The following is a 12779-nucleotide window of genomic DNA, read 5'->3' as shown; positions in this document are numbered from 1 at the left end:
TCCAAAATCCTTATATATGTGGATGTGTGAATATGAATTCTGTCAAGCGGAGATATGCTGGGGGTCCAGAGCGTCTCGTGCAGACGCCTTCTGACGATCGGATTCGATCGTCGATAGTGACCTCTGTGCTGATTACTTACGTTGCAGCGCCGAGACGGGAGACGCCAGCTGTCTATTACGAACCTTCTGTGTTGGTACAAGCCTTCAAGGCACCTGCAACAGTTCCTGAGGTGCCTCCAGCGTCTTCTCGCGCCGGTGCCTCTGTTGCCCTCACGTCGTGCCCAAGCGGCACGTGTGCACCGCTACAACGACAAGACGACATTGCGGTGCAGTTGAAGAACAGAACTCAGCATGCACCCTCCGCATAACGACCGAGGGAGTAGAGCTGCCCGAGGAAGCAACGATTGCTGATGCTGTGCGTCAACCGATACACCGGACCGACACGGCCGTCCTAACGCACCACGTGATTTGATGTCGTTCCAGGTAATGGCGAGACCGCGCATTGTTGGGATGCGGGAGACCACCGAAGCCCCATCCCCAGGGATGTACCCACAACTAAATCCGCCTCTCGAAATCCAGTGTTATCGACCTCCCTGGGAGACAGGGTGTAGGAGATGGAGATGCAGGATGCGTTTCACGTCCCTAATGATACACCGATGCCGTTGGCCGCGTCCGTGTTGACGGTGACAGACGCCTAGGCCGACTTGATCTACACCTACCTCTTCTATCCCTTGGCCCTGAAGACGCTCCACACCGCGAATACTGTCCGCCTGTAATACCAAGGCCAGCCTCCATTACTTAACGGAACGGGCAGACCGCCGCACCACGATCTGTGTCAGCGGCATTATTTCTGCTCTCAAATCCCATTTGCTGCAGGATACATTACGAGCTGCGGATCTGGATGTTGTTTCCCTTCAAGAAGTCTGACCAGGACTCTGTCTCGATACTTACGGATATGACGCCTACGCCCTGCCTTCAGACGTCGGCGGAGGAGGTACGGCTATTCTGCTCAGGGAAGGGATTGTGGCAGCTGATGTATCCTGTTTACCTTCGGCCCGTGGGGTCGCACTCACGGTTGCTACAGTTCGTCTGGTGAACCTGTACACTCCTTCCGGCGCCGAAAGGCTGAGAGAACGCCACACCTTTTATGTCGAAGACATAGCAATGCTCTTCTGGGGCAATGCCGATCACTTGGTACTATGCGGAGATTTCAATTGCGTGCTTAGGCCATCCGGGCAGATACCGCACTATACCACCTGTGCAGCACTTGGCTTTGTTGGACACATGGGTCACACAACACGGCGGTCGACAGAAATACATCTACTTCACTGGCCATTCTGCGAGCCGTTTAGATAAAGTTTACGTCACACGCGGTCTGCGATCCGTAGTTGTTGACACTGAGACATGGCCGGCAGCGTTCACAGACCACCTGGCGTGTGTGTGTACTCTAACCTTACCCCACCAACGCGTCCAACGAGTAAGGGTCCGTGACGCCTCGGTGTGGCCCTTCTTGATGAGTCAAATTGCAGAAGGGAAGTTGAGTCGACTTGGAGCAGATGCCAACGGCGTTTACCCGCCTACGGTTCCACACTTCAGTGGTGGTTACGGTGTGTCAAACCCGTCTTGTGCCGAACATTAGCCAGCTATGGACGTGACAGAACGCTCTGGTGCACCGCGACCACCAATTTCTACTACATTGCACTCCGTGAACTGCCTGTGCAACCGCCATCGCAGGAACGACAATCGGCAGAACACCACGTCAAGGCACACTTGCTACGCATCACCGCGGTAACACTCAGGGGTCTGCGGGTGATGACAACTGATTATCTCAGTGAAGAGCGACCTTCCCTCCAGCGTATCATTGAAGACAGGAGACGACGCAAGAGGCAGCTCATTACAGAGGCAGAGACGGAGGATGGACGACGAGCCGAAAACGGATATCGTCCGAGCGTTCACACAGTCACGTACACTTCTCAAGAGTGAGATTACAACATGGAAGTAGGAGTCAGGGATGTCCAATCCGACCTACCCGCCTCTCGGAATCCACAAGATGATGCTGTGCTCTTGTCGGAGGAACTTTGGAAGAACTACGAGAGTCCATGTTGCGCGGTGCTCCCAACAAGACGCTCGGCCCTGATGGACTTCTCTTGAATTTTACAAAGGGTTTTTTGATCTTATAGTCCCAACGTGACTCAAGATGTACCGAGAACCCCTGAATCCCGCTTTTCAGTTACCATCTGAATTCACTGAGGGCCTCTTGATACCGATTCGCAAACTCCGCGGAGGCTATCGCCCGCTTGATTTTCGCCCAATGACAATACTAAACACAGACTACGAACTGATGACACGATCCTCCCTCAGAGACTCAAATTTATGGCCATGGTGGCCATTCACACTGATCAAACCTGCCTTGGAGGCAACACTAATGGGTTTTTGATTTCGAGCACCTACGGTGACGTAGTGGTGCCCAAGCAAATATGCCGTCTCCACGGCGCTCTTGTTCTGCTGGATTTTGACCATAGTTTCGATCACTGCAGCTATGGAACACGTCGGTATCCTGCGCGTGACGACATATGTTGAGCTTTGTTTGATCCACGGTGTGGTCACGTAATTTTGGTAAACGGCCATCAGTCCGCCCCTGTCCGTGTCAACGTGTCCATTAGACAGGGCCGTCCTCTTTCTGCTATATTATTAGCCATTGCCCCGTTTTGTTGCCCTTCATGGTAAACCATCCTGGGCATACATTTTGGTAAGATAATGATCGCCCGCACACTGCGAGAGATTTTACTGCTTGTCTTCGTGACCGCCAGACCCTACTTTGGCCAACAAGGTCGCTGGATTTCTCCCCAATTGAGAACGTTTAGAGCATTATAGGCCGTGCCGTCCAACCAGCTCAGGATTTTGATACCCTAACACGCCAATTGGAGCGAATTTACCACGCTGTCCCTCAGAAGAACATCCATCGGCTCTGTCAATCAACGCGTAGCTGAATATTTGCTTGCTTAGGGGCGAGAGGTTGACCAAGGCGTTATTGACTTTCTCGATTTGTGAAGTTCTTTCTCTTTAATAAATCATCTAATTTTTCTGAAATTGTAATCATTTCTTTGTTGGTACATGTACATCATATTTACCGATTTCCGTCCCATTCAGGCGATCCCTTCGTGCTGCGTTGTTTTTCTCTCTTTTTTCCCTTGTAGTGTATTTTGTTTGCGAGTTCTTGTGATTCTTGTGATACATACATACTGTCTAACTGACTCACCATTAGATGTTTGATCTATATGACAAAAAATGGTTCAAATGGCTCTAAGCACTATGGGACTTAACATCTGAGGTCATCAGTCCCATAGACTTAGAACTACTTAAACCTAACTAACCTTAGGACATCACACACAGCCATGCCAGAGGCAGGATTCGAACCTGCGACCGTAGCAGCAGCGCGGTTCCGGGCTGAAGCGCCTAGAACCGCTCGGCCACAGCGGCCGGCAATTTATAGGGCAAAGTACACAACTATAGCTCCGGCGATGATCATTAGGAAGCGAATGTTTTTTAAAAGTCCAGGTATTTCTGTGACGAAAAATTCCTTGTGGTTTTGCTTGGCACATTACTGACATGTTGTTGGAAACTTATTTTCTTAGTCGCTGATGCGATTCTGTTTACGTCAGATGGCGCAAAGCTATAATTTTTGTCCATGCGTCTACCGATCTTTTATTCAGTGTCGCCTTCCCAATTTGAGATGTCACCATGATAAAGTCATGTGCTTATGCAAATTTTTATTTATCGCCCAGAGATAATGATTGTGTTATTTCCTGATTTACATGGGAAAATCGTTCTTGACGACGTTGGTCTTCCTCTCTCCATCCGGCTTACTAGTGACCTTGCTAGATCTGCGTGTAATTGTGTACGTTCCTTATACTGAACGTCAGAATGCGCTCTCATGGCACAGTTGGTCCCAGTCGTTCTCATTGGATCAGTAGTCAATGTCAATCAGATCTTCAGTAGACATTGCCTGCGATAATGCCTGTTTCTGTTCGGACTCATTTGGTTCTTCAATCATTTCACAACACTATGGTGAAAACGCTGTCTCTTACGGCACATTCGTTGTTATATTCCTTGTCCGCGTACAACTCCGGTTCCACTCTTGTGATGCCCTCTTGCGGAACATTTTGACAACATTCATCTCACGTTTTCGCAATCTACGTACCAGTGTGAGGTGTTGTTTCCTTGTCCGTACATGCACGTGGAAGTGATCATTGTACTAATTCTGAATTCCCGCTGCTATTTTCCGCCACACAAGGTGACGGTACGAACTTCCCCTCACCGATTGGTTTCATACTGACAATGTGTGCAGGGCATCACTAGGATTTTAACACATGTAAACAGGAAGACCCAACTTTTAACCGTTTTTGAGAACACCGAGTTTGAAAGTTACAGGCGTGATAATGCTGTACGCGTTGCAGGGCCACTAGTGTTCACGGGATCCACAGCCGAGTGAGTAAGCGCTTACTTTGTTCTGCGCGAGGTCGCTGGAGCGAATATCGCTACTGCTAGTTGATTTTTTTAATCCAACGTAATTCTAATAACAGATTTATTATGATGGTGGGAAGTATCCGTATCCAATCATTCATTTACTACACTCCTGGAAATTGAAATAAGAACACCGTGAATTCATTGTCCCAGGAAGGGGAAACTTTATTGACACATTCCTGGGGTCAGATACATCACATGATCACACTGACAGAACCACAGGCACATAGACACAGGCAACAGAGCATGCACAATGTCGGCACTAGTACAGTGTATATCCACCTTTCGCAGCAATGCAGGCTGCTATTCTCCCATGGAGACGATCGTAGAGATGCTGTATGTAGTCCTGTGGAACGGCTTGCCATGCCATTTCCACCTGGCGCCTCAGTTGGACCAGCGTTCGTGCTGGACGTGCAGACCGCGTGAGACGACGCTTCATCCAGTCCCAAACATGCTCAATGGGGGACAGATCCGGAGATCTTGCTGGCCAGGGTAGTTGACTTACACCTTCTAGAGCACGTTGGGTGGCACGGGATACATGCGGACGTGCATTGTCCTGTTGGAACAGCAAGTTCCCTTGCCAGTCTTGGAATGGTAGAACGATGGGTTCGATGACGGTTTGGATGTACCGTGCACTATTCAGTGTCCCCTCGACGATCACTAGTGGTGTACGGCCAGTGTAGGAGATCGCTCCCCACACCATGATGCCGGGTGTTGGCCCTGTGTGCCTCGGTCGTATGCAGTCCTGATTGTGGCGCTCACCTGCACGGCGCCAAACACGCATACGACCATCATTGGCACCAAGGCAGAAGCGACTCTCATCGCTGAAGACGACACGTCTCCATTCGTCCCTCCATTCACGCCTGTCGCGACACCACTGGAGGCGGGCTGCACGATGTTGGGGCGTGAGCGGAAGACGGCCTAAAGGTGTGCGGGACCGTAGCCCAGCTTCATGGAGACGGTTGCGAATGGTCCTCGCCGATACCCCAGGAGCAACAGTGTCCCTAATTTGCTGGGAAGTGGCGGTGCGGTCCCCTACGGCACTGCGTAGGATCCTACGGTCTTGGCGTGCATCCGTGCGTTGCTGCGGTCCGGTCCCAGGTCGACGGGCACGTGCACCTTCCGCCGACCACTGGCGACAACATCGATGTACTGTGGAGACCTCACGCCCCACGTGTTGAGCAATTCGGCGGTACGTCCACCCGGCCTCCCGCATGCCCACTATACGCCCTCGCTCAAAGTCCGTCAACTGCACATACGGTTCACGTCCACGCTGTCGCGGCATGCTACCAGTGTTAAAGACTGCGATGGAGCTCCGTATGCCACGGCAAACTGGCTGACACTGACGGTGCACAAATGCTGCGCAGCTAGCGCCATTCGACGGCCAACACCGCGGTTCCTGGTGTGTCCGCTGTGCTGTACGTGTGATCATTGCTTGTACAGCCCTCTCGCAGTGTCCGGAGCAAGTATGGTGGGTCTGACACACCGGTGTCAATGTGTTCTTTTTTCCATTTCCAGGAGTGTATTTTCCTAATCTTTAATATGAAAACATTTTTTAACGATATTGGAAATCGGAAAAGTATACACGAGAACTTTCAGTCAAATCAGTGTAGTAATTTTATTTACGTTATTGTAGCTTCATTTGTGACAAGTATAATTCGTAACCTATGCAGCACTGCACGAATAAGGATGATACTGATCGTAGAAACACAGAACGCAACAATTATGGCGACATATAGCAGTTGGAAAGCACATCGAATTTTTTCACGTCCATAGTTGTTTTCAGACTACCTGTTGCAAAACAAATTTGGTTTTACATTCATGACCCGTTGTCAGTCAGTCATACAATTTCGCGGCGTAGCACGCATACCGAAGCATGGCACAAAATATTGGTGCAGAGAACTCACAAGAAGAAGTAGTGTCGGCAGCGATATTCGATCGAGAGACCATGCGGTTATGGAACTAAGCTCGGTTGTGGACTCTACGTTAGCGACCATTCAAAGTACAGGGTGACAATTATTGAACTATATGACATAAAATCGTTATAACTTATGAACGGTTTGCGTTAGAACGGTCAAACTGCACGGTTGGCCGCAGGGCATGATGGGAATTAGTATAGTTTGGTTTAGCGACGAAGCTTACTTTCATTTGAATGGGTTCGTCAATATGCAAAATTGGCGCATGTGGGAGAGTGAGAATCCGCATTTCGCGATCGGGAAGTCTCTTCAACATCAACCGGTGACTGTGTAGAGTGCGGTGTCCAGTCACGGAATAATCGGTGCGATATTCCTTAATGGCACGGTGACTATCGAAAAGTACGTGAAGGTTTTGGAATATGATTTCATCCCCATTATCCAAAGTGACCTTAATTTCGACAATATGTGACTCATGCAAGACGGAGCTCGACCCCATCGAAGCAGGAGAGTGTTTGATGTCCTGCAGGAGCACTTTGGGGACCGCATTCTGGCTCTGGGGTACCCAGAGGCCACTGGCACGGACCTCGATTGGCCGCCATATTCACCAGATCTGAACACATGTGACTCCTTTTCGTGGGGCTGTATTAAAGGTACTGTGTACAGCAAAAACCCCAAAACCATGGATGAGCTGGAAACAGCCATTCCGGAGGTCATCGACAGCAATGATGTTCTGACACTTCAGCGGGTCATGCAGAATTTTGCCATTCGTCTACGCCACATCATTGCCAATGACGGCAGGCATATCGAACATGTCATAACCTGAATCCGAATATCTGTTTACATGTTAAATAAAGTGTGTGATCGCCGTAGTCGTACCTAATTTACTTTTTTTTCATATAGTTCAATAACTGTAACCCTGTATATAAGCACGCCCAAAATTTTCAAAATCGATTTTCTCGAATACGGTTGAAAGTTGCGTCTTCCGACTTACACACTCTGAAGTCCTAGTCGTACCGTACGTACCCTGTAGATACGCAACATTTCGGTGAGGGGAAGTTCTTACGATCTTTTGTAAGTGATAAGTATCGGCTCTTTCCGCTATTTTAGCCGCAAGGGTTGTCTAGTTTATATTTTGCTGCACTCACCTTTTTGCGAAATTATTTAGCACGTTTGGTCCCGTCCTAATGGCCTTTCATTATTCTCGGCCGTGCTTTTACGCACTTGACAATGGCGTAATTGGTAGAACTGCAATCACATATTGAAAAATAAGACACTACAAATGGTTCAAATGGCTCTGAAAACTATGGGACTTAACATCTGAGGTCATCAGTCCCCTAGTACTTAGAACTACTTAAACCTAACTAACCTAAGGACACACACATCCATGCCCGAGGCAGGATTCGAACCTGCGACCGTAGCGGTCGCGCGGTTCCAGACTGAAACGCCTAGAATCGCTCGGCCACACTGGCCGGCAAGCCATTAGAGCCAACACCGTAAAGATAATATACGAGGCTGTCCGGAAAGTACATGGTGGTAGAGGTAAGTTCCTATGGGGCCAAATTGCAGAGATCATCAGTCCGTAGGCTTACACACTGCTTAATCTAACTTAGACTAACTTACGCTAACGACAACACACACACCCATGCTCGAGGGAGGACTCGAACCTCCAACAGGGGAAGCCGCGCGAACCGTGGCAAGACGCCTATAGACCACGCGGCTATCCCACTCGGCGTCCGGAAAGTGAGGTCCGATCGGTCGCGAAATGAAAACAATAGTGAAAATCAAAAATTTTTTATTCGCAACAGTTAGCTACATCTTCCAGCTACCTCTCTAAATTGTCGACTCTCCGACTTGTACAAACTTTCCAGTACCCTCGTCACACAAAGCAGCCCCCTGTGCTTTCCGCCAATTCTCTACGCTTTTCTGACTTTCGTTGTTTGTGCCAAAATGTTGTCTTCGTAGCCAGTGGTTTATGTGAACAGAGATGAACAACGGAGGGAGCCAATTAAGGGCTGTATTGTGGGTGATCAAACACTTCCCATCGAAAACGCTGCAGGAGCGTCCTCATTGCCCCTGCAGAATGAGGTTGAAAATTGTCTCGAAGAAAGAAACGCATGACATTTATGTTATGTGGGCTCCATAGCTTCAGGCGAAATCTCTGACCAGATCCACATACTTGGCGGGAGAGACTGTTGTTTTAGGCACTTCTACGTTATGACTTTGCGCTCTGAACTGAAAAGAGCGACGTGAAGCGATCGACAGGCGCACTACGGGTACTGCCCAACATATCTGTGCAAAGTTCCAACGTACTTTCACAGTGGTTTCCATTTCGCTTGTAATCGGGCCTTATTTTCCGAATAAGCCTCGTACTTAAGTTTAAGAGATGTTATGATACAAGAAAAACATAGAAGATGTCATTGTGTTGCAAATAAGACAGAAAACGAACAGGTGTGTATAAGCATGTGTCCCAGTTTCAATAGGACTGCTTGTGTGAAATTCCAAATTGCAATGATCACTCATGGCGAGTTGAGCGTTGCGATCCTCGGAGTTTCAAAAACAGTTGCGTAGGGACTCAAAGCTGCAGCAGGCATCCTGGCCGTGAATATAATACAATGTGTCTGACACTCGTCTGAAAATGGGAGTGTAGCAGTGAAGCAACATCAAGTTTTTTCAGTCTTCCAGCGTTTTTGGGCGAGAATCTCCAAGTTAGACCTGAATATCGTGAGGTAGGTTCCTGATTGCTTCTTCATGACGACATCCCAGCCCGCAAAGCTAAGACTATGCACTAGTTTTTGGCCAGCAAATGGATCACTGTCCCAGATTGCCACCGTATTCATTGGATCTGATGGCAGCCAGTTCCTGGTTGTTCCCCAAATTGAAATTGGCACTGAAGGGGCGCCGTTATGGCGCAGTTGAGGACATCCAAGAAAATTATACTGCAGTACTAAACGTAGCTCCAGAAAAGGACTACAGTGACTGTACCAAAACAGTTTTAAAACGATTTCATCTGTTTTTTTGATACAGGGGGAGACTATTTTGAATAAATACGGTTTCGTGAATATAATTCATGACTTTTATTTTTTCATAGCGACAGTCCTAAAGGAACTGGGGCACACTGGCTATGCCAAGGAGCTCATATTATTTCGTCCAGCCCTGATAAAATGCAAGTGTGGAAAAAAAAGAAAAAACGTAGCGATGTCATTCAAACATCACATTTGTGATTCAGGTAGTAATAATTGGTATTGTCCATGACAAAGACACTGAAGCAGCGTGCGCTAACGATTTAATCTGTTACTCGTATTTTCGAGTTGATATTGCTTTGTGCTACCAAGCTGTGATAGGTGCGTGTTTACTGACAGACGCTAAGTCCGCTGTTTCTCGCCCGTTTTCGACTGCAAGGGTCATTGTCTCTCAGGGAGAAGCGTAGATTAAGAAGTGCAGACGGATGCTTTTGTAAAAACCAGTAAAGCTGTAAAGGCGGAGCAATTCATTTTATGGCTATTATTCCATTTCCCTGGGAATATCCGAGCGAATCGGGTAAATGGTAAGAGGGCGGAAGCGCGCGCGCGAGCAGCCATTGTGTGGCGGCGCTACACATTTATAATCTGGGATCTTACCTGCGGCCAGCTTCCTCCCAGATACACATCGCGCCGCACAGCGCGGGCCATTGTCGATAGCGCACACCGCGCGCTGGGAACGCTTTGGCGTGATTCCCACTCGTGCACGGAAGTGACACAATTTAGCGCCACTTATTGTTGGAAGCGTTTCATTGCGGCTCGGGTGTTCCATTGTACCGAGCTTCCATTATTTCTTCGCTTCTGTTGCCACTGTTACGTGGCGTTACAATTGTTGCTGGCGGCCACAGTATTACTCCTTTGTCCACAAGTTTAGCATAATCGAGAAATGAGAGCATATTCATGAATACAATGTCGGAAGGGTTACAGAACAAGGTAAAGCTTCAGCGCAAGATATTCGACTAGCAACACTGCGCAAAAAATGTAAATTCTGAAACCAAATCCATTTATCTTGTCCATCCAAAATAGCTTTTGTTCAGAATGTTGTTTAGCTACCAGAGGAACATTAAATAGCGTGATAGCCTTTCTTCCAACTTTAGTCTATATGAAGATATGAATAGTACCTCTTTCTTATGTCGAAACAGATCGTGAGTGAGCTGCCGGATGTCAGTGTCCAACAAAGATGAAAAGTTCGTCAGTGCGCCTGGAGATGTCAGCGTGGTAGTTTGCCGCCATGTTATACCCTTTGGACACTGACAAATGGCAGTTCACCAGCGAACTGTTTCGACTTGAAGTTTGCCGGGAGAACCTGAAGAGACACACCTGTTTTTTAGATAGCTCCCTACAGTTTTTTTATTGGATAATCCACTTCCTATCCTCACGACCTGCTCGAAAACGTATCACAGCGCACCATTCCCGTAAACAAGACGTTGTTAACCCTAGAACACTAAAGGGGAGATGTTACATTGTAATAAATAATCGTAAATTTTACTTCTCCCTATTTTGTTCAAAGGAAGACATAATTTTTGGTTTATGCACTCGTTAACTAAAAAGTATAAGTCCCCAATGTATGTCTCATACCCACTAAGTACAAAATGTCCCGTTTTACGCAGAGTACTGACAATACCAGATTGGCGGGAACCGCTCATTGGTACCAACTGTAATAATAAATTGTACGAGGGTTTAGTAGTCTAGGATTAAAACATGACACGAAACTGTCTTTGAATCTCCTGTCGTAATGTAATTCGACGCGTTACTGACGTTGGCAGTAAACAATTGGAAATGTAAGGAAAACCTGCACTAGTCATGCAGTCAGCCGTCTTCAGCTGAAGGTTTGTGCGAGTATAATCTACAACAATGAAGAGGAGGCATAAATGCTACTCATCTATGGAGAATGTAAGTTAGCTGATCTGTAACTGCAGCACTGTAACTCCAGCAAGTGAACGAGTTACATTACATTGGGTACCTGAAATTCGTACTACTACAGGAGAGTTAAAATCAGTTTTGTATTACGTTTTGAATAACGTCACTTTTGCGTGACACTGTGATGCGATTTTGAACAGGTCTTGAGGGGGAAGAAGTGGCTTGCCGAATAAAAAATACAGGTTGCCGTTTCAAGAAGACGTATTGCTGTTCACATCTTCGTAACGAATAAAAATAGAAAAAAAGGCAATCCTGATGATTAATGTACCCCGGCAGCTAAAAAATATTTGGTTTACGCATTTTTTAATTTTACTTCTGGCCAAAAGTTATTTCGGATGGTCGAGATAAATGGTGCAGCCTGCATATTAAAAAGTAATAAAAAGCGGGAACTCTCTTCCACTATAACAAGACGGTTAATATCGCTGTGGTTAACCCCAGCAGTCAGACACGATTGGTATCAATGTGGCCTGCCTTTTGCGAATTGGTTCAAGAACTCTAATGCTGTGGGTACCAATCCTGGGAAACAACTTCCAGACTCCTCAGTGCCAGGTAGAAGGCAAAGTTGTCGTCATTCTTATGATCGGTTTCAACACCACCGTCCTTTGCTAGGCATGGTTATAGTTGTCCATTGGCTTCTTCCACACTCGAACTGACATAGTACAGCAGTTGTACTTGTACATATAATTCAACAGACACGCTGAACCGTGGTAGAAGTCGGCATTTTTCACATTAAAAAAACTTGTCAGGGTGGAAATAAGTGATTAAAAAACTGAAAAAACTAAACTCCGCACGGTTACGCCAATGAGGTCCAACAGGACTGACCAGCCTCCGTGTCATCCTCAGCCCACAGGCATCACTGGATGCGGATATGGAGGGGCATGTGGTCATCACACTGCTCTTCCGATCATGTCAGTTTACGAGACCGGAGCCGCTACTTCTGAACCAAGTAGCTCCTCAGTTTGACTCACAAGGGCTGAGCGCACCCTGCTTGCCAACAGCGCCCGGCAGACCGAATGGTTACCCATCCAAGTTCTAGACCAGCCCGACAGCGCTTAACTTCAATGATCTGACGAGAACCGGTGTTACCACTGCGGCAAGGCCGTTGGCGGAAATAAATGATAAGTGTCAGATAAAAATCCCAGGACTGGCCACATTCGAATCCCTAACACTTGAATGTGTAGCCTGGAACATAACCACTGAGCCAACGGGCTGCAGTTCGTCTCCTCAATGTATCCCAGCCATACTCTTATGAGATTTAAATCTGGAGACCATACTCAGTACTGCATGCAGTGGATATCTTCTTACGCGAGAAAATTCTTCGCCAGGGCAGCTTGGTGCTAGATGAGAGTAGTGGGACAAAGAAAGTTCTGGTGCAATTTTGATAACAAAGTAGTATCAAATG

At 47.4% G+C, this 12779-nt stretch overlaps 1 pseudogene; it reads right to left on the bottom strand.

The window, feature by feature from the left end:
* Positions 1-12366: 12366 nt before the first annotated feature.
* LOC124724009 lies at positions 12367-12484 on the bottom strand (annotated as a pseudogene).
* Between the last annotated feature and the right edge of the window lie 295 nt (positions 12485-12779).

The sequence above is a fragment of the Schistocerca piceifrons genome, chromosome X, assembly GCF_021461385.2.
Source record: "Schistocerca piceifrons isolate TAMUIC-IGC-003096 chromosome X, iqSchPice1.1, whole genome shotgun sequence".
Taxonomy (NCBI): Eukaryota; Metazoa; Arthropoda; class Insecta; order Orthoptera; family Acrididae; genus Schistocerca; species Schistocerca piceifrons.
The sequence above is the reverse complement of the archived record's forward strand: the minus strand, read 5'-3'. Positions and strand labels throughout refer to the sequence as shown.